The 20,335-nt window shown below is 46.8% G+C and overlaps 1 non-coding gene across 1 annotated transcript; it reads left to right on the forward strand.

The window, feature by feature from the left end:
• Positions 1 to 18,908: 18,908 nt before the first annotated feature.
• LOC132582823 (U6 spliceosomal RNA) lies at positions 18,909 to 19,018 on the forward strand. The gene has a single exon (XR_009556204.1). It is a non-coding gene; the product is annotated as a U6 spliceosomal RNA (small nuclear RNA).
• Positions 19,019 to 20,335: the final 1,317 nt, after the last annotated feature.

A 20,335-nucleotide genomic window follows, 5' to 3' on the forward strand; every position in this document is an offset into this window, starting at 1 on the left:
TAGGACTCAAACAAAATAGGGGAGGAACACTTTGCAGGATTGCTTTTCTGAGACTTGTGAAGAGCACTCCAATCCCGGCTGGGGCAGGGGCCGGGGCGGTCAGTGGGAATAAAAGTCTCTGCTCGTGAGCCACACTTGCTGCCCTCCCTCTGAATTAGCTTGGTTCCATAATCATGTAGCCGACTCTGACTGGCTATGTGGCATGATGATGTTCCCCAGAGAAATGAACTCACCAGCCAATCACGCAATAAAAATCACAAGCTGGCCATTTAACTTACAGAGGAAGTTCCTGGTGGGTCACCATCCCAGAGGGATGCTGCTGGCCAGCGGTTCTTTAGGGGGCGCTTGGCTCAGACCTAGGGTGGAGTTTGGGGAGGGCGGGGTTTGAGGACAGGAGGGAACTCAGCAGGGTATAATGCTACGGAGCCCACCTTCCAAAGCAGTCATTTTCTCAAAGGGAACTGATCTGTGTTGCCTGGAGATCAGTTGTAATAGAGGGAGAGCTCCAGCCACCACCTGGAGGTCGGCAATCCCGCTTCACTAGTAGGGTTGCCAAGTCCAATTCAAGAAATATCTGGGGACTTTGGGGGTGGGGCCAGGAGACTTTGGGGGTGGAGCCAGGAGACATTGGGGGCGGAGCCAGGAGCACGGGTGTGGCAAGCAGAATTGAACTCCAAGGGAGTTCTGGCCATCACATTTAAAGGGACGGCACACCTTTTTAAATGCCTTCCTTCCATAGGAAATAATGAAGGATAGGGGCACCTTCTTTTGGGGCTCGTAGAATTGGACCCCCTGGTCCAATACTTTTGAAACTTGGGGGGTATTTTGGGAAGAGGCACTAGATACTATACTGAAAATTTGGCACCTCTACCTCAAAAAACAGCCCCCCCAGAGCCCCTGATACCCGTGGATCAATTTCCCATCATTCCTTATGGGAATTGTTCACGGAGGTGCATAATGGCTGTGGGGGTGGGGCTTCCCCCACCGACCAGCTGGCTGGGGGAGGAGGGAAGCCTGTAAAACCGGAGGATCCCCCACTGGGACCTGGGGATTGGGAAGCCTATTCACTAGCAACGTCTCAGTTGGTGTCAGCTCACCCATTTGCCTCCTCCTGCATTGCTGCCCATTTCAAGGAGAATGAAACGGGTAATTTTCACTTCCGGGTCCACTCCTGACACAAGCAAAACCACAGAAGAGGCATGCAAGGAGGCTGGGGATATCTTGGCCTCCCTGGAGTCACCAGATTGCTAGCACGGGGCACAGCTCAACTCATTTCCTTGCTATTCTTTTCCTCTTGGGGGTCCTCTTTCTCCTACTCCTTGACTGCGGCTCCACCATTTCTGCTTTCCCAAAGCTCTATGGGGAAAGTTCGGAACGGCACCTTTCTGTTGCGCAGAACAGCATTTTACCTGCAGCTCCCACTGTGAGTGAAATTGCTAGGACCACCCTGGTTTTAGCCAATTTCATTCACAGGAGGGGTCTGGAATAAAGAGCTCCAGTAGCAGGTCAAAAGCACTATTTGCTATTATTTGAGATGCAGGCGCTGAACTTGGAGGATGTTACCCATCAAGGATTTTTTTTTTGAGCAGGAAGGGAATGACTGGCTTGTTTGTGTCTTTGGCTGGCACCTCCTTGGCACCTGGAGTGTCACCACGGAGTGTCTTGAGCCACCAGGGAGTGCAACGTGACTCTTCTATTTAAAACCAGCTTGCTTAAAAAAATACTTCTGACTAAGTCATTCATTTCCAAGATTTCTGGGCTGGGAAAAGGTGCCACCCTGACGCCCTGCGGATGTCTGAGCCGGAGAGAAACCAGTCTACAGTGGATGAGAACATAAGAGAAGCCATGTTGGATCAGGCCAATGGCCCCTCCAGTCCAACACTCTGTGTCACATAAGAACATAAGAGAAGCCATGTTGGATCAGGCCAATGGCCCATCCAGTCCAACACTCTGTGTCATGTAAGAACATAAGAGAAGCCATGTTGGATCAGGCCAATGGCCCATCCAGTCCAACACTCTGTGTCACATAAGAACATAAGAGAAGCCCTGTTGGATCAGGCCAATGGCCCATCCAGTCCAACACTCTGTGTCACATAAGAACATAAGAGAAGCCATGTTGGATCAGGCCAATGGCCCATCCAGTCCAACACTCTGTGTCACATAAGAACATAAGAGAAGCCATGTTGGATCAGGCCAGTGGCCCATCCAGTCCAACACTCTGTGTCACATAAGAACATAAGAGAAGCCATGTTGGATCAGCCAATGGCCCATCCAGTCCAACACTCTGCGTCACATAAGAACAAAAGAGAAGCCATGTTGGATCAGGCCAATGGCCCATCCAGTCCAACACTCTGTGGCCAAAAATCCCAAGTGCCATCAGAAGGTCTACCAGTGGGGCTAGAAGCTCTCCCACTGTGCCCCCCCCATAAGCACCAAGAATACAGAGCATCACTGCCCCAGACAGAGAGTTCCAACAACATGCTGTGGCTAATAGCCACTGATGGACCTCGGCTCCATATGCTTTTCCAATCTCCTCTTGAAACTGTCTGTGCTTGTAGCCGCCACCACCTCCTGTGGCAGTGAATTCCACGTGTTAATCATCCTTTGGGTGAAGAAGGACTTCCTTTTATCCATTTTAACCTGACTGTTCAGCAATTTCATCGAATGCCCACGAGTTCTTGTATTGTGAGAAAGGGAGAAAAGGACTTCTTTCTCTGCTTTCTCCATCCCATGCATAATCTTGTAAACCTCTATCGTGTCACCCCGCAGTCGATGTTGAAGACAGGAGGAAACTCAGCAGGATATAATGCTGTAGAGGCCACCTTCCAAAGCAGCCATTTTCTCCAGGCACCAACTGACATTGCTAATGAAGCAGGATTGCCAACCTCCAGGTGGTGGCTGGAGCTCTCCCTAGAGGATGTGAAAAGGGGACAAGGGACACGGTATTTTTTCAAGTTACACTGTCTGCTTCCCTGTCTATCTTTTGAAACTCTGTGCAGTCAGCAAGCTTGCTGGGTTTGTGGACCCTGTTCATAGCGGACAAAGATGCCAGTATTTTGTTTTTGAAGAAGGGGCTGTACATTGTTCTGAGGAGATGAAGTCATGGGAACAGCGGATTATCTTCTTTGATCCTGAACTTGATCAGGAACTCTACCCGCGTATGCAAATCCATCTCACAAAAATTATGAAAGGATTAAAGATTTATAAATGGGTGGGTCACAAAAGATGATCAATGGCCCACATATTGGAAATGCCAAAAGAGCTCCAGGGGGCATATGTTTCCTCTACATCCACAGCTGGAGTTGGCTAGGGTGGAATCCATCCTGGGGTCCTTCAGTTGTTTGTTAATCTCATAGCAACAAGCAGCAGTGAATTCGGGCCTCTATCAGTCCTTCAGTCCTGTAGGCACCTCCATGGGTCCCATGCAAGGTGGGTCTAGAAAGGTTGAAGGGCACTGCCCTACAGGACCTCACTCAATATTGCAATTAACTGAAGAGTCAGTCTTTGTTCATATTCCTGATGTGGACTTTGGGCTCAGAACACATTGGGACCACACCCCTGTCTCTTAACTAGTCAGTGAATTCCATCTGTGGTCCCCTGGATCATCTGTTGACTTCTCTTGAGATGACAGATGAGCCTCTTCCCGACAGTCCATGGCCCTTTCCACAAACAGTACCTCCTTAGCAACTATTTCCTGTGACACATTTGTAAGGTTTTGATCCTTTTCTCAAGGTATTTGAAGAAAATTAATGAAGGAGCCACGCTTGCTTAAACAAAGTCATCATTGTAAGATACATCAAGCTTTGTTGTGGGGGATGCAGGAGACAAATGGATCTAAGTAAAAAAACTTATGTTGTTCTTTCCTGTCTTTCCTGTTGGCTTCCGAGGTGGTGAACTGATGTGGAAAGCAGGTGATTTGCTAAAGGCCTCCCAGTGAGTCTGTGGCTGAAAGCCCTCTAATTTATACGCTTGTACTTCCAGCACTGAAATGGGAGAAGAATCTGGAAGAATGTCATTAAAAGAGGATGGGATGGCTTGAAAGGGGGATGAGACAGACTTGTGGAGGAGAGGTCCATCAAGGGCTACTAGCCATGTTGACTAAATGGAACTTTCACATATAGAGGAAGCAAACCTCTGGATGAATTCAGATGGCCAATTTGGGCTGACACAGGGATGGCCCATGTCTGGAATTAAATGGCATGTTCAAATGTGCACATCTGGGTTCCACCTTGCTCCTGCCTTTACCTCGTCCTTTGCTGTTGCTCTGCCGCTTCAAAAAGCGACCAGGTAGTAAGTGGTAGCAAATCGTTGATGTGTTTCCAGGGTTCCTTTCCTGGCCATCCAAACTGCCAGGGAGGGCCAGGGAAGCATCATGTTTCCTCTCCAGCCATACAAACAATGTTCAGTTGAACTATTACAATTAAACATGAGGTCAAGTTTTTAACATGGACTGGTAAAAAGAAATAAGCAAATCAGCAACACCAGCAGCATAATGAGTGGCAATGCATCAGTTGGCAACAACACCATACAAAAACCAAGAGAAATGGGAAATGGATGTTTTGTCCAGCCCTGGCTTCATGCAGCTGCTTCCTGGGAAACCCTGGGAATGCTTCTCAATCCCCAGGTCCCAGTGGGGGATCCCCCGGTTTTACAGGCTTCCCTCCTCCCCCAGCCAGCTGGCTGGCGGGGAGAAGCCCTGCCCCCACAGTCACTCTGTACCTCTAGATCTCTGGCAGGTTTAGAATGCAAAAAAGTCCGGTTTTAAAATGTGTGTGTGTGTGCCTTTAAAGTTGAGCAGGAAGTACTTCATGGGGAAGAGTCAGTAGCAGAGCCTGTCAGAGCACAGCTGCTCCATTTGTTTTGCTTTCGTTTCAGAGCAAGTAAGTGGGTGGGTCGGTGTGAGTGGGTGTGTGAGAGAGAGCAGCATAGCCCATGTACTTTTCAGACCTTGTTGTGGAGGAACCAGAGACAGTTAAGTGTGTGTGTGTGTGTGAGAGAGAAAGATAGAAAGAAAGTATCCCTTGTATTTTTCAGAAGTCTTTGTAGAGACAGTAAGAGGGTGTGTGTGTCTCTGTGCTTGTTTTGCATTGCTTTCAGAGACTTTGTATAAGAACCTGTTTATGGGATGGAAGAAAACTTCACCTCTCTCTCTTTTCGTTTGCCGGTGTTAGCCTGAAGATCGGCAGTTCCTGTGAGTAAAGCCCCAGTGAAATGTGAGCTTGCAAACTCTGTGCATTTTGGCTGCTTTGTGTGTATTCATTTTCATTTACTAGAATTGCAGCTATTGAGCAATGAGGAAATGATGACTCTTCAGGTGAACTTCATTGCTGTATTTTTATGCATTCATTTTGGGAATGGGAAAGTCTGGCTCCGCCTCAAAGTCTCCTGGCTCCACCCCCAAAGTCCCCAGATATTTTCTGAATTAGACTTGGCAACCCTATAATGCTTCCTTGTGAATGGAAATGTGTAGGACATTCATTCCTATCCAGAGCAGCAGGCACTGAGAGAAAGCCAGTCAGGAAGAAGATGGTGGCATTTGTGTGCATATGAGAAGATGTTTATTCATTGCCTCTTCACCCTCTACTTTGGCCCCATTGTACCTCCAGCAACCCAGTATATTTTTTGATATGTCTCACATATTCATCTGCTACTTTTCTCCCAGAACACAAGACTCAAGACGGCTGACAAAGTTTCAAGTCATAGACAAACGAAAAGTGTTGTTGTTCAGACTCACAGTCGAGTCCGACTTTTTGCGACCCCATGGACAAAGTCACGCCAGGCCCTCCTGTCTTCCACCATCCTAAAAGTATAATCGCTCAAATACAGCCAAAGATTCCATTGCTCATACAACTATTATTACAAAACTCAGAAGTGGGAGAAAATATTATACCGGCAAAAGACCGGCAAAAGACACTTTCTCCCTTTCTCACAATACAAGAACTCGTGGGCATTCAATGAAATTGCTGAGCAGGCAGGTTAAAACGGATAAAAGGAAGTACTTCACCCAAAGGGTGATTAACATGTTGAATCCACTGCCACAGGAGGTGGTGGCGGCCACAAGTATAGCCACCTTCAAGAGGGGTTTAGATAAAAATATGGAGCACAGGTCCATCAGTGGCTATTAGCCACAGTGTGTGTGTATATATAAAAATTTTTGCCACTGTGACACAGAGTGTTGGACTGGATGGGCCGTTGGCCTGATCCAACATGGCTTCTCTTATGTTCTTAAAAAGACAAGTATAAAAGCTGGCCATGTGGAGGTCCAACAAAAAGAAAACAAAAGGCTGCACAATTGGCACAAAGTGACCAATAAAAGCAACGGTTTAGTCAGAGCATTGTGGCTTTCATGCTCCACAGACCTCCTGGAGGAAGCTTAATGCAAAAGGCGTAGGGGTTATTAATATTTCAAGATACGGTTTTCTTCCCACTGTAGCAATGCGGAGGCCCAGGTACAGCAGCTCCCTACTGGCATTATGGGTCCCACAGTAATTACGTGTCCACAAGGACATTTTTGCATGACTCAGTGGCCGTCAGCCATATGGTGATGCACATCTGACTCATGCCATTGCCTAGTCGTGCCCAGGCAAAGTTGCATCCAGTTGTCATTGTGATCCTGGGAACCAAATGAGTTCTGGAATCGTTTTTATGCTGGAGTCTCTACAAAACACCATCATGGGGTTTCAAGGAGCAGAACCCCTCCCCCCCCCAGGTAACCCCAAAGTATAGCAACTGGAGGAGTGGAGCACTATGACAGACCAATATGGAAGTGAGAACCAGGGGTAATTTTGTAGAAAAATAGGCGGTGGAGCTCATCCAGGGATTGTTCTGCAGCTGCACCTACTCTTCAATGGACAAGGAGGTGGAACTCTCAGAAGGAGGAGGAGGAACTCTCAGAAAGGTTCAGGAGCTGCGCTCCTGTGAGCTCCCACTGATTCTGAGGCCTGGTGAGAACAACGCCAGGGTAGGATTTCCCAAGGCAAAAAAGGCATGAATATTATCAAGAGGGGAAAATATCAAAAGCCAAGGAACTGCACTGGGGAAAGAAAGGGCAATAAAGGGGCATCCTGAAGGTACACAAGGAAGAAGGCTTGTGATGGCTTACTCTTTTTGCTTCTAGGAAGAGAAGCACTCAAAGGATTTAGGACCCCCTCCTCCCATATTGTCCATCCCGCCACTTAAGGTCTGCCTCACAAGCTGTGCTCTCTGTGCCTTCTGAAGTGAGATAGGCGGTAATAGGGTTGCCAATCCCCAGATGGGGGCAGGGGATCCCCCGGTTTGGAGACCCTCCCCCCGCTTCAGGGTCGTCAGAAAGCGGGGGGAGGGGAGGGAAATGTCTGCTGGGTACTCTATTGTTCCCTATAGAGATTTATTCCCATAGAAAATAATGGAGAATTGATCTGCGGGTATCTGGGGCTCTGGGGAGGCTGTTTTTTGAGGTATAGGCACCAAATTTTCAGTATAGCATCTAGTGCCTCTCCCCAAAATACCCCCCAAGTTTCAAAAAGATTGGACCTGGGGGTCCAATTCTATGAGCCCCAAAAGAAGGTGCCCCTATCCTTCATTATTTCCTATGGAAGGAAGGAATTGAAAAGGTGTGCCGTCCCTTTAAATGTGATGGCCAGAACCCCCTTTGGAGTTCAATGATGCTTGTCACAGCCTTGATCTTGGCTCCACCCCAGTGTCTCCTGGCTCCACCCCCAAAGTCCCCAGATATTTCTTGAATTGGACTTGGCAAGCCTAGGCGGTAACCACATAGCTTGTGGAGTTCCCTTGTCATTACAGCTTGCCTGGCTGTCTAGAGTTGTCAACTGTGGGTGGGGAAAATCCTGGTGGATTTTTTTGTGGGGTGGAGCCTGGATAGGGTGGGGTTTGAGGAGAGACCTTAGCAGGGTATGATGCCTTAGAAACTACCCTGCAAAACAGCCATTTTATCCAGCAGAGCTGATCTCTGGCCTTAGGGTTGCCAATCCCCAGGTGGGGGCAGGGGATCCCCCGGTTTGGAGGCCCTCCCCCGCTTCAGGGTTGTCAGAAAGCAGGGGTAGGGGAGGGAAATGTCTGCTGGGAGCTCTGTTATTCCCTATCGAGATTTATTCCCATAGAAAATCATGGAGAATTGATCTGCGGGTATCTGGGGCTCCGGGGAGGCTGTTTTTTGAGGTAGAGGCACCAAATTTTCAGTACAGCATCTAATGCCTCTCCCCAAAATATCCCCCAAGTTTCAAAATGATTGGATCAAGAGGTCCAATTCTATGAGCCCCCAAAGAAGGTGCCCCTATCCTTCATTATTTCCTATGGAAGGAAGGCTTTGAAAAGGTGTGCCGCCCCTTTAAATGTGATGGCCCGAACTCCCTTTGGAGTTCAATTCTACTTGTCACAGCCTTGATCTTGGCTCCACCCCTAATTTCTCCTGGCTCCACCCCCAAAGTCTCCTGGCCCCACCCCCAAAGTTCCCAGATATTTCTTAAATTGGACTTGGAAACCCTATCTGGCCTGGAGATCAGATGTAATTCCAGGAGATCTCCAGACCCCACCTGGAACCTGGCAACCCTTCTTAAGGTACCAGGCCAACATGTTTCTCTTCACTCAGGGTTTTAATGAAGGGGTTGATTTGTTAACATTATTTCAGACTGGGAGCATAGCTGTGTTTTTAGAGGTCTGTGCTGTTTTCATGGCCTATGTTTTTACGTTGGGCTGGGTTTTTAATGCTGGGTTTTTAATTCATATCTTTTGATATTTTGTTTTTATTATGTTTTGTTTTTTTAAGCTGCCTTGGGCAGGTTCCTGGAGAAGCAGCACAAAAATGATAAATTAAAAAAAAATGAATAATACCCACAGCCTGAACTTCTGTGGAAAATTCACTCAAGGTCCTCATTCCTTCTGGCATCTGTCTTGCTGGCTACTTGTGTGGCTGGAGCTTCCAGACAACTGTGGCTGAGGCTCTCATGACAGGTTTTATAAAAAGATATTTCTTTCCTTGTTTGGAAAGAAAAACGAATACCATTTCCTCATGAGGGAATCACGTAACACAAAATGTAACTTGAGAATAAAATAATTGTTTGTGCTATGGGTTTAGAAAGGATCTTTGTTAAAATACGTCGAATATTTATGTATTGAGAACATTTTTATTCCGCCTCTCCAGGAAGGAAGGTGGCTTACAAAACCCAAGGTGGCTTACAAAACCAAACCAATAAGAACAAAACGTTAAAATCTAGCATTTAAAAAACTCCAGCCCGGCATAAAAAATATAGATAAAAACAGATAATTTAAAACAAATTTTCAGGCTAAAATAGTGTCTAAAAACCGCTTCTTAATTAAAAGCCTGGGTGATAGGGTTCCCAAATCCCCCGCTAGGCCTGGAGACCCCCGATTTGGAGCCTCCTCCCCCCCGCTGGCCATAAAAGGGAAAGCGGGGGGGAGGGGGGAGAACGGTAGCCCTTCCCACCCAGCCCAATCGCAGCAGCCAGAGCTCTTCCATTTTCTCAGGCTGCTTCCCGCCCCCAGTCAGCTGGCCGGTGAAGGCAGGGGAGCCCAGCCACGCCCCCAAAGGACCATGTGCCTTTGCACCTCCGGAGGTGAGTTCTGCCGGCTTCCTATTCCATGCCATAAAGTGCCCAGCTGGTGTGCCTGTGTTGCTGTGAGAAGCTGGCAGCAACTCGTGAGTACAGAGTCCCCTGCATCAGATTTGCCAGAAACGGGGGGGGGGGGGGCGGGGGAAAGGGGGGTGGAGAGGGAAACGTCTTCTCATAGGGTATAATGGGGAATTGATCTGGAGGTTTCAGGGGCTCTGGGGGAGTTGTTTTTTGAGGTAGAGGCACCAAATTTTTAATATGGTATCTAGTGCCTCTCCCCAAAGTATCCCCCAAATTTCAAAACGATTGGACCAGGGGGTCCAATTCTATGAGCCCCAAAAGAAGGTGCCCTTATCCTTCATTATTTCCTATGGAAGGAAGACATTTAAAAAGGTGTGCTGTCCCTTTAAATGTGATGGCCAGAACTCTCTTGGAGTTCAATTATGCTTGTCACACTCTTGTTCCTGGCTCCGCCCCAATGTCTCCTGGCTCCACCCCCAAAGTCTCCTGGCTCCACCCCCAAAGTCCCCAGATATTTCTTGGATTGGACTTGGCAACCCTACTGGGTGAGCAGGTTTTGGTTTGACACCTAAAAGAAAGCAATGTAGGTGCTGGGCAAGACTCAAGGGAAAGGCATTCCATATGTGAGGGGCCACTTCTGAAAAAGCCCTGTCTCTGGTTTCCATCTACCATGTCTGCAAGCAGGGTTTGTGATGTGGATCATAGCTGACAGGCTAGGCAATATTGGAGAGAGCAGTCCTTCGGCTACTCTGGCCCCAAGATGGGATGTTGCATTATAAACCAGTAGGTTGCAAGATTGGATATGGACCAGAGACTGCTAAGAGAGTGGAGGAAGTACAGACTACAGGATAAGCTGTCCTCTATTTATTTCTACCTTTGACAGGATAAAGAAGACATCGCAGAAATCTTGACTATTGCTCTGATAATGAACAGCAGCCTGGTATCTCACTGTTATTACTTTTCTCAGTCAGGAGGCATTACCATTTTGGAAGACAGGTGATTTTTTTAAAACCACCAGTCGGAAAAGTATAGTGGTGGGTGCAGGAAATCCTTCTTTTCAGTGTCACAACAACACTGCCATGTTCTTGCTCCCTACTGCGCTTCAAAACAACATATTGACCATGCTACAAAATCTTCCTTCAACTCTTCAATGCAGAGCAGAGGGGCAAAGGCTGCCCTCCCCTCCCCCCCCCGCAGCCTCCCCTCTTCCCTACGGTGATCATAGGTGATCAATTTATAGCTTCAGGAATCAGCAAGATCTCCTAGGAATAATCTTGCTCACACTGTGATCCTGACAGCAGCTTTTAAAATCCTATTTTCTCATACCTGTGCATTCTCCCCACTACCTTTGAAATGCCTGTGACACCGTTGTGGATTTCAAGCAAGCAAGGTATTTTCCTCCAGCCTAGAATGTCCCACAATGGCAGGCAAAGCTGTTTGCTCAGCTGCTGTGTCTTCATGGGTTCCCTCCTTGCTCTGTTGCGATGCCTCCTTTCCCAGTCACATGGAGTTTCCTTATCAAAAAGACCAGTTTGTACATCGCCCCTCTGCTTAGCCAAGTTTGAAGCCTCCCACTCTGCCATGGAGCCTTTCTCCAGCAAATTAAGTGGTGGTAGGCTTTATAATTTGCAGGGCAATCCTAGGAACAATTTCCTGGGGGCAAGCCCCACTGAAAAGACTTGAGAAGGCTTCTGAGTAGACCTACTTAGGGTTGCCAGACTCTAGGTAGGGCCTCCAGACCTTCCAGATTTACAAGCAATCTCCAGTCTACAGAAATCATTTCCTGTGGAAAACATGCCAGCGTAAGAGGGTGGACTTTGTGGCATTTTACCCCACTGAGGTCCCTCCCCTACCCCCAAACCCTGCCACCCTCCAGGTTCCACCACCATATCTCCAGGAATTTCCCAAGTCATAGTGGGCAACCCTACTAGTTCTAGACCAGAGCCTTGGTTTGTTCTAGACCAGAGCCTACAGTTTGCTGTGCAAGATATTTTAGTTGCTTTTCATTTTAAAGGTGATCTAAGCTTCTGCTCATTCTGGTAATCTGTATTTGTAGGATCAGAAATATTACAGAAGTGTCTCTTCCTTGGAAGGTTCGCTGGACTGAAGAAAGGCTTCAGCCTTGGATGTGCAAAGATGCATAGGACGGGGCTGACCTGAGTGTTTCCATGGATGGAAAGGTTTTCGTTCATGGAGTGCAATGTTCTCACCTTCTCCTTTCTGCTGAAGCCCAAGTGCCCCTCAATACTGTTGCTGGAGATTCCCCCCCCCCCGCCCCCAATCTTTTTAGGAGGCATTTTGGGCTTCAGCAGCAGGGGAGAAGTGAGAATGTCCACACTCTGGGGATAGAAATCCTTCCATTCTCAGAGCTGCTCCAGCAGATCCAAACCAAGCTCTCCTCCGTTATAGGTGTGGAAACTCTTCAATGGCTGCGGAATATTCTCAAGGGAGAATACAGCAGGAACAAGATGCAAAGAATCAGTCCACTGTGGGGATATGCAAGCAGATGTTTCTGAGTAACTGGAAAGAAAGCAATGCCTTCTGTTGCACTTTTTTGACATTCAACTCTTCTTTGACTGTATGGAAAGATTAAAAATCTGAAAAGCAAGATTGTGTGAGCAATCCTAAACAGGACTACCCAGAATCCTGCTCAGGTCTATCCAATTGCAGCCTAATTTACATGACATGGAAAGAACAAAGGAAAAAGCTTTGGGGGAAAAACTAGGATACAGATTAAAAACCAAGTGGTTTATCTGCAGAGTCCTTGGTACTTTATTCTCAAATTATGGCACAATTCTAAACAAAGGGCTTTTTCACATTTCATTTTCCTCATTTTTGTGTTCCTGTTGCTTATGTTTTAAGCATGTTTTATTTTAAGGTGTTTTTTTAAAAAAAAACACTTTTAATTGTATTTGTCTGTGTCCTTTATAAGGTTTATATCTCTGCTACCTAATCTTAAATAGATACACGTATGGCCTGCTCTGACATGGCTCAGCTCAACAAGGTCTTATATATGTCAGATCCGGCCCTGATAGCAAATGAGTTTGACACCCCTGATCTAAGCTGAAGAGTCTGACATATTTTAACATATTTTATAGAGAGAGGGACAAATAATTAGCATTTTTACCAATTTCTTTTGCATTCCTTGTTCAGTCTGGTGCTGCGCTAAAGGCAGGGCTTTTTTGTAGAAAAAGCCCAGCAGGAACTCATTTGCATATTAGGCCACACCCCTGATGGCGCGATTGTTCCACACACGGCTTTTTTGTAGAAAAAGCCTGGCAGAAATGCATTGGCATACTAGGCCACACCCCCAATGCCAAGCCTGCCAGAACTGAGTTCCTGTGCATCCCTGCTCAAAAAAAAAAAAAAAAAAAAAGGGAGAGAGGGAGGGGGGGGGCCCTGGCTAAAGGAATGCTTGTAAACATTTTCTTTTTAATGAATACTTTATAACTTTTGATGCTGGGAGCAGTTCTCTGTCCCACGTAGGCCTCCACCATCTCAAACACTATCTGAAAATAATAATAATAATAATAATAATAATAATAATAATAATAATAATAATAATAATAATAATAATAATAATAATAATAATTAGGGTTGCCAAGTCCAATGAAAGAAAAATCTGGAGAATTTGGGGGCGGAGCTAGGAGACTTTGGGGGTGGAGCCAGGAACAAGGATGTGACAAGCATAACTGAACTCCAAGGGAGTTCTGGCCATCACATTTAAAGGGACAGCATGCCTTTTTAAATGCCTTTCTTCCATAGGAAATAATTAAGGATAGGGGCACCATCTTTTGGGGCTCATAGAATTGGACCCTCTGGTCCAATATTTTTGAAACTTGGGGGGTATTTTGGGGAGAGGCACTAGCTGCTATACAAAAAATCTGGTGCCTCTACCTCAAAAAATAGCCCCTTCAGAGCCCCCAATACCCATGGATCAATTCCCTATTATTCTCTATGGGAATCGTTCTCCATAGGGAATAATAGAGTGCCTAATAGACATTTCCCTCCCCCCCCCACGCTTTCTAAAGGGGGGGCCTCCATACCAGGGAATTTCCCCTCCCTGCCCCCTCCCTCCCTCTCTCTCTCACACACACAAATACTTGCCGTACTTGGTCTTCTTCCAGCAGTATTTGCTCGCTGTGAAAAACGAAAGCAAGCTGCACAGGAAAAGAAAGGGAGGGGCCGTTCCTGTTTCCTGTGCAGCCTTAAAGGGACACATTTTAAAAACGGATCCCAAGCTGTAAAACAACATGATGCCTACAGGTATGTTCTCTTTCCCCCCGTCCCCAGATTTTTTAAGAGCGGGGGAGGAGGCTGAAAATTTGGGGGTCCCCCGCCAGGGCGGGAGGGTTGGGAAGCCTAATAATAATATTTAATTTGTATCATGCCCTCCCCACCGAAGCAGGCTCAGGGCGGCTCACATAGCATAACATAAAATACAAGGACTACAATAACAAAAACAACTATTACACAACATTTTACAATTCACTTATATATACTATTACATTAAAACAATCTAATTAAAACCATCAAATTTGATTCCTGCATTCTCGGTACTACATTCTCGGTGTTACTCATCTTATAGTTTTTCGTGACGACGGTACAATAGATTCCACATTAGGAAAAGGCCAGCTGCAAGAGGGTAGTCCTGCAGGCCCTGCGGAATTGGGCAAGACTTTGCAGGGCCCACACCTCCTCTGGTAATTGGTTCCATCAGTGGGGAGCTGTGATCGAAAAGGCCCTTTCTCTTGTAGCTTTCAGTTTGGCCTCCTTCAGCCCAGGGATTGTCAATAGATTTTGCAAACCGGATCTCAGTACCCTCTGGGGCACATATGGGGAGAGACGGTCCCTAAAGTAAGCAGGTCCTCGGCCATATAGGGCTTTAAAGGTAATAACCAGCACCTTGTAACGATTCCAGTACACAATTGGCAGCCAGTGCAGTTCCCGCAGTCTCGGCTGTATGTGCTCCCACTTAGGGAGCCCCAATAGCAGCCTGGTGTTCTGCACTAGCTGCAGTTCTGCACTAGCGTTCTGCACTAACTGCGTTCTGCACTAGCTGCAGTTTCCAGGTTCAGCACAAGGAAGGTCCCATGTAGAGGGCATTACAGTAGTCCAACTTTGAGGTGACCGTTGCATGCATCACTGTTGCCAGGTCGTCGCGCTCCAGGAAGGGGGCCAACTTCCTCGCCCTCCTAAGATGAAAAAAGGCGGATTTAGCAGTGACTGCTATCTGGGCCTCCATTGACAGGGAAGGCTCCAGTAGCACCCCCAAGCTCTTGACCTTGCTCACCATTTCCACTGTCAAAAGCTGGTAGGGGGATTTTCCTTCCCAGGCTGCCACGACTCAGGCAAAGGACCTCTGTCTTCGCTGAATTCAACTTCAACCTACTCAGCCTGAGCCGTCCTGCCATGGCTTGCAACGCCAGGTCCAGATTTTTTGGGACCCAGCTAGGCCGGCCATCAGTAGATAGAGCTGGATGTCATCAGCATATTGGTGATAACCCAGCCCATATCTCTGAGCAATCTGGGCAAGGGGGCGCATGTAGATGTTAAACAACATCGCCCCCTGTGGCACCCCACAATTGTGGATGCCTCTGGGACAGTTCTCCCCCAATCGCCACCCTTTGTCCTCAACCATTAAGGAAAGAGTTAAGCCATTGCAAGGCCAACCCCTGAATCCTCGCATCGGTGAGCCAACGGCTCAGTAACTGATGGTCAACCGTATCGAACGCAGCCGATAGGTCTAACAACATCAGCATTGCTGAGCTGTCTCAATTCAGATGCCACTGGAGGTCATCCACCAGGGTGACCAGCACTGTCTCCATCCCATGACCCGGACAAAAGTCGGACTGGTGAGGATCAAGGACGGAAGTGTCATCCAGAAAACTCTGCAACTGTAATGCTACTGCCCTCTCAATAATTTTGTCCAAAAAGGGCAAATTTGAGACCGGCTGGTAATGAGCCAATTCTGATGTAGCCTTTTTCAGGAGAGGGTGAACCACAGCCTCTTTAAGAGGCGTTGGAAAATGCCCCTCCAAGAGAGATCTATTTACGATGTCCCGTATAGGGCACCTAAGCTCCCTCTGGCAAGCTTTAATTAGCCAGGAGGGGCATGGGTCCAGATCACAAGTTGTTAGGCGTATAGTAAAGAGGATTCTGTCAACTTCCTCCAAGCTGAGTGTGTTGAAACGATCCAAAACTGGACCAGAAGACAGGCACAGGGCCTTGAGTTCACGTACTGTATCCAATGTGGTGGAGAGGTCGTGACAGAGTGACGAGATCTTATCTGCAAAAAATTTCGCAAAAGCCTCACAGCCTATCTCTAATTCCCTAGCATATGGCCTGCTTTGAGGCAGTGTTATAAAATCCCGAATTGTCCTAAACAATTGCGCCGGGCGCGAATTTGCAGACGCAATTTTGGCTTTGACTGCCATCTCATAGGACCTCATGAACTCTCTATAAGATGTCCTAGTTGCTTTGTCTCAAGTATGCCACTATTGCCTCTCTAACTGTCTGAGCCCTCGTTTCAGCTGTCGCAGCTCCAGGGTATATCATGAGGCTAGCTTAATACAAGGGTGCAGAGGGTGTCGAGGTGCAATCTCATCAATGACTCTGGAGAGCCAGCCATGCCAGGACTCAACCAGATCATCAAGAGAATCAACAGGGGGCCAAGGATCCTGTAGAGCCATTTGGAACCGCTCAGGGTCCATCGGACTCTGCGAGCGAGCCAAAAGAAGCTCGCCACCCAAACAGGCTTGGGGTGGAACATCCACCTGAACCTTAAGGGCAAAGTGGTCCAACCATGGCACTGCCTCTGCAGTAATATCGTCCACCAAAACCCCAGCCGCAAAGACCAAACCTAACATGTGCCCCGCCTGGAGAGTGAGCGATGTAACAAAATGGGAGAGTCCCAGTGTTGCCATGGATGACACTAGGTCCATCGCCTGACTGGAGGCCACGTCGTCAGCATGGACATTGAAGTCACCCAGGATCACAAACCTTGGGTACTCCAATTCCCAGCCTGCTATGGCTTCGATCAGGGATGGTAAGGTGCTGGCTGGTGCATTAGGCGGACGGTACACCAGCCATATCGCCAACCCCTCCCCAACATCCCACACCAGACCGGCACATTCAATACCATTGATCTCCAGGGCCGGGAGAGCCCTAAAGGAGTAACCCTCTCGTATGAATAGAGCTAACCCTCCACCCCCACCTGCTAGTCTGTGATTGGTGAAAGACTGAGTAGCCCGGGGAAGCCATTTGAGAGAGGGCCACAATGTCGCCCTTTCGCACCCAGATCTCAGTCACGCAAGCCAGGTCCACGTCCTGCTCGAGCAGAAACTCTTGGAGGACCGAGGTCTTATTATTTATGGACCTGGCATTGCATAACACCAATGATGGAGGTGAGTAATTTAACCTGGCCCCACTACCTGTCACCGTCGGGATGGGACATGGACCAGAAGGTGGCCGAGCACTACCTTGTCTTGGCCTCCTTCCCTTATATCGATGTCTGTTCCCACCGTCATACTTCCCCCTCACCAGGAGTACTGGAATCCCCAGGCCTGTCATCTCCCACTGGTCTCTACTTCAGCCTCACCCAACGTAGAAAGCACAACTCACACCCTGCAATTTATTAACTCCCCAACCCACTCCGTTCTTGCTAATCCAATTCCCCTTAATTTACCAGTCTGCCAATTCTAAAAGTTAACCAACCAATTAAGCCCAACCCACAATCTCCCTTTTAATCAATTAGCTAAATACTTAAATTAATTCTAATGGCATTATTAATTATAAAAACTGTCCCCAACAATAGAACACCCTTAATTAATTTGCCAAAAATATTCTATTCTATCTGAAAGCCAATCAATTCAACAATAAATTAATCTATAAATTAGTTAACCAAAAACAATTCATCAATTAGCAGTTAAATCCAATCATTATAAATTAGCAGCTCGGAGATAGTTTGAGGTAGATGTTATGACCAAATAAAGTGCTGCTGTGCCTCTGTAGTGCAGATGTTATACAAAGTATCCTCAAAGTGCGGTTGTGCAAAGGCAGGCTCCCCAGTTCTCCAAAGTGCGGTCGTGCAGTGAGGTACAAAGCGAGATCTCTAGCTCTTCATCTTTTTCCAGCAGAGTCTTTGACCCGTTGACCCTTCCGTGCAGCTTGGCAGATCCGGGGAGGTAAAGGCCCCCCTCGCACCTCCTCGTCGCGCAAACAGGGCTCCAGAAGCTCCACTCGTGGCTGGCGCCCAGACGGCTGTTTATAATAATATTCCCGGCCAGAGTCAGAGCCGCCGCAGCAGCCAACCACCACCGTCGGAGGAAGCGCTGATCGAATTGCAGCGAGTAGAAGTGCTGCATTCACAGCTACCCGGGTGCTTTTTACTGCTTCCCTGGCACCTCATCTGGCAATCCAGCCGCCACCGGTGTCTCCTTTCTGATGCCCCATGGCCGCTCCTGCTCTCTGGCGTCCAGCCCCGCCAGAGCCCGACGCTTCACTCACCACACACACACCGCAAGTAGCAGGAACCCACATGTAATGAAAATGAAAATGTGGAAATGCAATGAATTCTCCATTTCTTTATAGGGACTTGTCTGTTCTGAAATATTTATTCTGTTTTCCAAGGGACTTTCCTGCATTTTTGTTTTCCATAGTGGTGTGTTCCTGCTACTTTGAGAGGGAGGGGTCTTTTCTGCACATGTTTTGTTCCCCGCAGTGGACAATTCGATAAATATTACATCACTATGTCCAGTAAAAAAACTACAGTTTAAATCTGCAGGGAAATTTGACAGTCATAGATCAATGTAATATCGAATTGGCCATTAGAGGGAGCAAAACATGTGCAAAACAGAAACACACACACACTGCAAGCAGCAAGAACCCACATGTAATGAAAATGAAAATGTGGAAAAGCCCAATGGTTCTGTTGGTCCAGATTGCAGGAAGGTTTACATTTTACTGTCTTCCCATTCCTTTGTTTGACGTCACTTGGATGCTTGCAAGTGTTGTGTCTGTTTGGTTGTGTGTGGATGTCTTCTTGTGACCACTTCCCTTTGGGTCTCCTGTGTATTCAAGTTCATCTTTTTTGATTGATTATTGCCCTGTGTGTTCAGTACCGTCGTGCCTGAAGAACAAGGCATCTATAGCATGTTCGATTTATGCAGCAGTCTATGACATTAGTCCACACTGCTTGCATTTCACAACAGAAACCACCTGTAGGCACTGTGTGTTGCTATTTGTGTATTTTTTTCCGTTCTGCAGGAGTGTTGAGCAGCAGGTTATTATTTTTTTTAAAAAAATGAATGAGGAATTGTGCTCGCTTCAGCAACACATATACTAAAATTAGAATGATACACAGAAGATTAGCATGCCCCCTGCACAAGGAATGTGGAATTCACATTTGTGAAATGCTGCTGATAATTAGTAACAGACTGGCAACTGTGTGATCATAGGTGGGCAAGTGCATTCAGTCAGTCATTTCAGTTTCCCCGCATAGTTTAGATATTTAAAACAGATTTGCAGTTTATGCTGTCATTAAGAAGAAAGAGGAAAAAAAATTGATCTACTCTGGATTACTTCGATTTTCAAAGAGCACTCAACAGCTCTGAAGAATTTACAGAAAAGTTTGGATCAGTAGAAGAAAGAATATGTTGGCCTGATCCTCCAGCTAGCTATACTGCTTTGGGATCAAAGATTAGGGGAAACGTTTAAACGAAAGCATTGAATAGTAAACATAAGAGTCATATGAGACCAGGTTTTTTAAATGGCAATGGAATAATGATGCATGTAGATTACCTTACAATCATATTGACAAACATGGGTAATAAATAGTATGATTTGGAATGATATAGTGTTTTAAGAGTATTTGAAGCATGTTATGTCTGTTATTTCTGTCCTGATACAATACTCTAAATTAATCTTATCCCCATATTGCCATAGTAGTAGAAGAAGACCATAGATTTATATCCCGCCCTTCTCTCTGAATCAGAGTCTCAGAGTGGCTTACAATCTCCTTTACCTCCCCCCTCCAAAAAACAGACACCCTGTGAGGTGGGTGGAGCTGAGAGAGCTCTCACAGCAGCTGCCCTTTCAAGGACAACTCCTGCAATAGCTATGGCTAACCCAAGGCCATTCCAGCAGCTGCAAGTGGAGGAGTGGGGAATCAAACCCGGTTCTCCATGATAAGAGTCCGCACATTTAACCACTACACCAAACTGGCTCTCTGATCCTGCAAGACTCTTCTCATGTTCTTATCTTACTTGTTCTAACCACTTATTTCACTGAAGGAGCTTCCAACAGGGCTTGGAGACAGGGGAAGATACAGGTCCTCATACTGTGCTTGTCTCTTCCCCTGGAGTAGAGTAACAATTAGGGTTCTCTTGAGTTAGGGAAACAGTGCAAATGCAAAAGTCAACCCCCATTCTCCAGTTACAGGGTTCTGATTCAGAACAATTCCTCCCACCACCCAATAGCTTTTGAGGGTTGAATTATAAGTCTGGAGTCGAAAATTGCAGGCCACTTAGTACATTCAAGGCAGTAGTAGGGATGTACATTCAAAAATTACCTAATCAAAATCCCAGCCTGATTTCCTCTGTTCTTCAAAGTAACTAATATGAACATGAAAAACAGACAAACAAACAAAACCCCCATTCAGTAAATCTTCAAAACTGATCATTCTTGACTTCCACTGTTTTTTCACATTTGTGTGAGTATAAGAAATTAAAGCAGAAGGGGTAATG

Source organism: Heteronotia binoei, chromosome 14 (genome assembly GCF_032191835.1).
Source record: "Heteronotia binoei isolate CCM8104 ecotype False Entrance Well chromosome 14, APGP_CSIRO_Hbin_v1, whole genome shotgun sequence".
Classification (NCBI taxonomy): domain Eukaryota; kingdom Metazoa; phylum Chordata; class Lepidosauria; order Squamata; family Gekkonidae; genus Heteronotia; species Heteronotia binoei.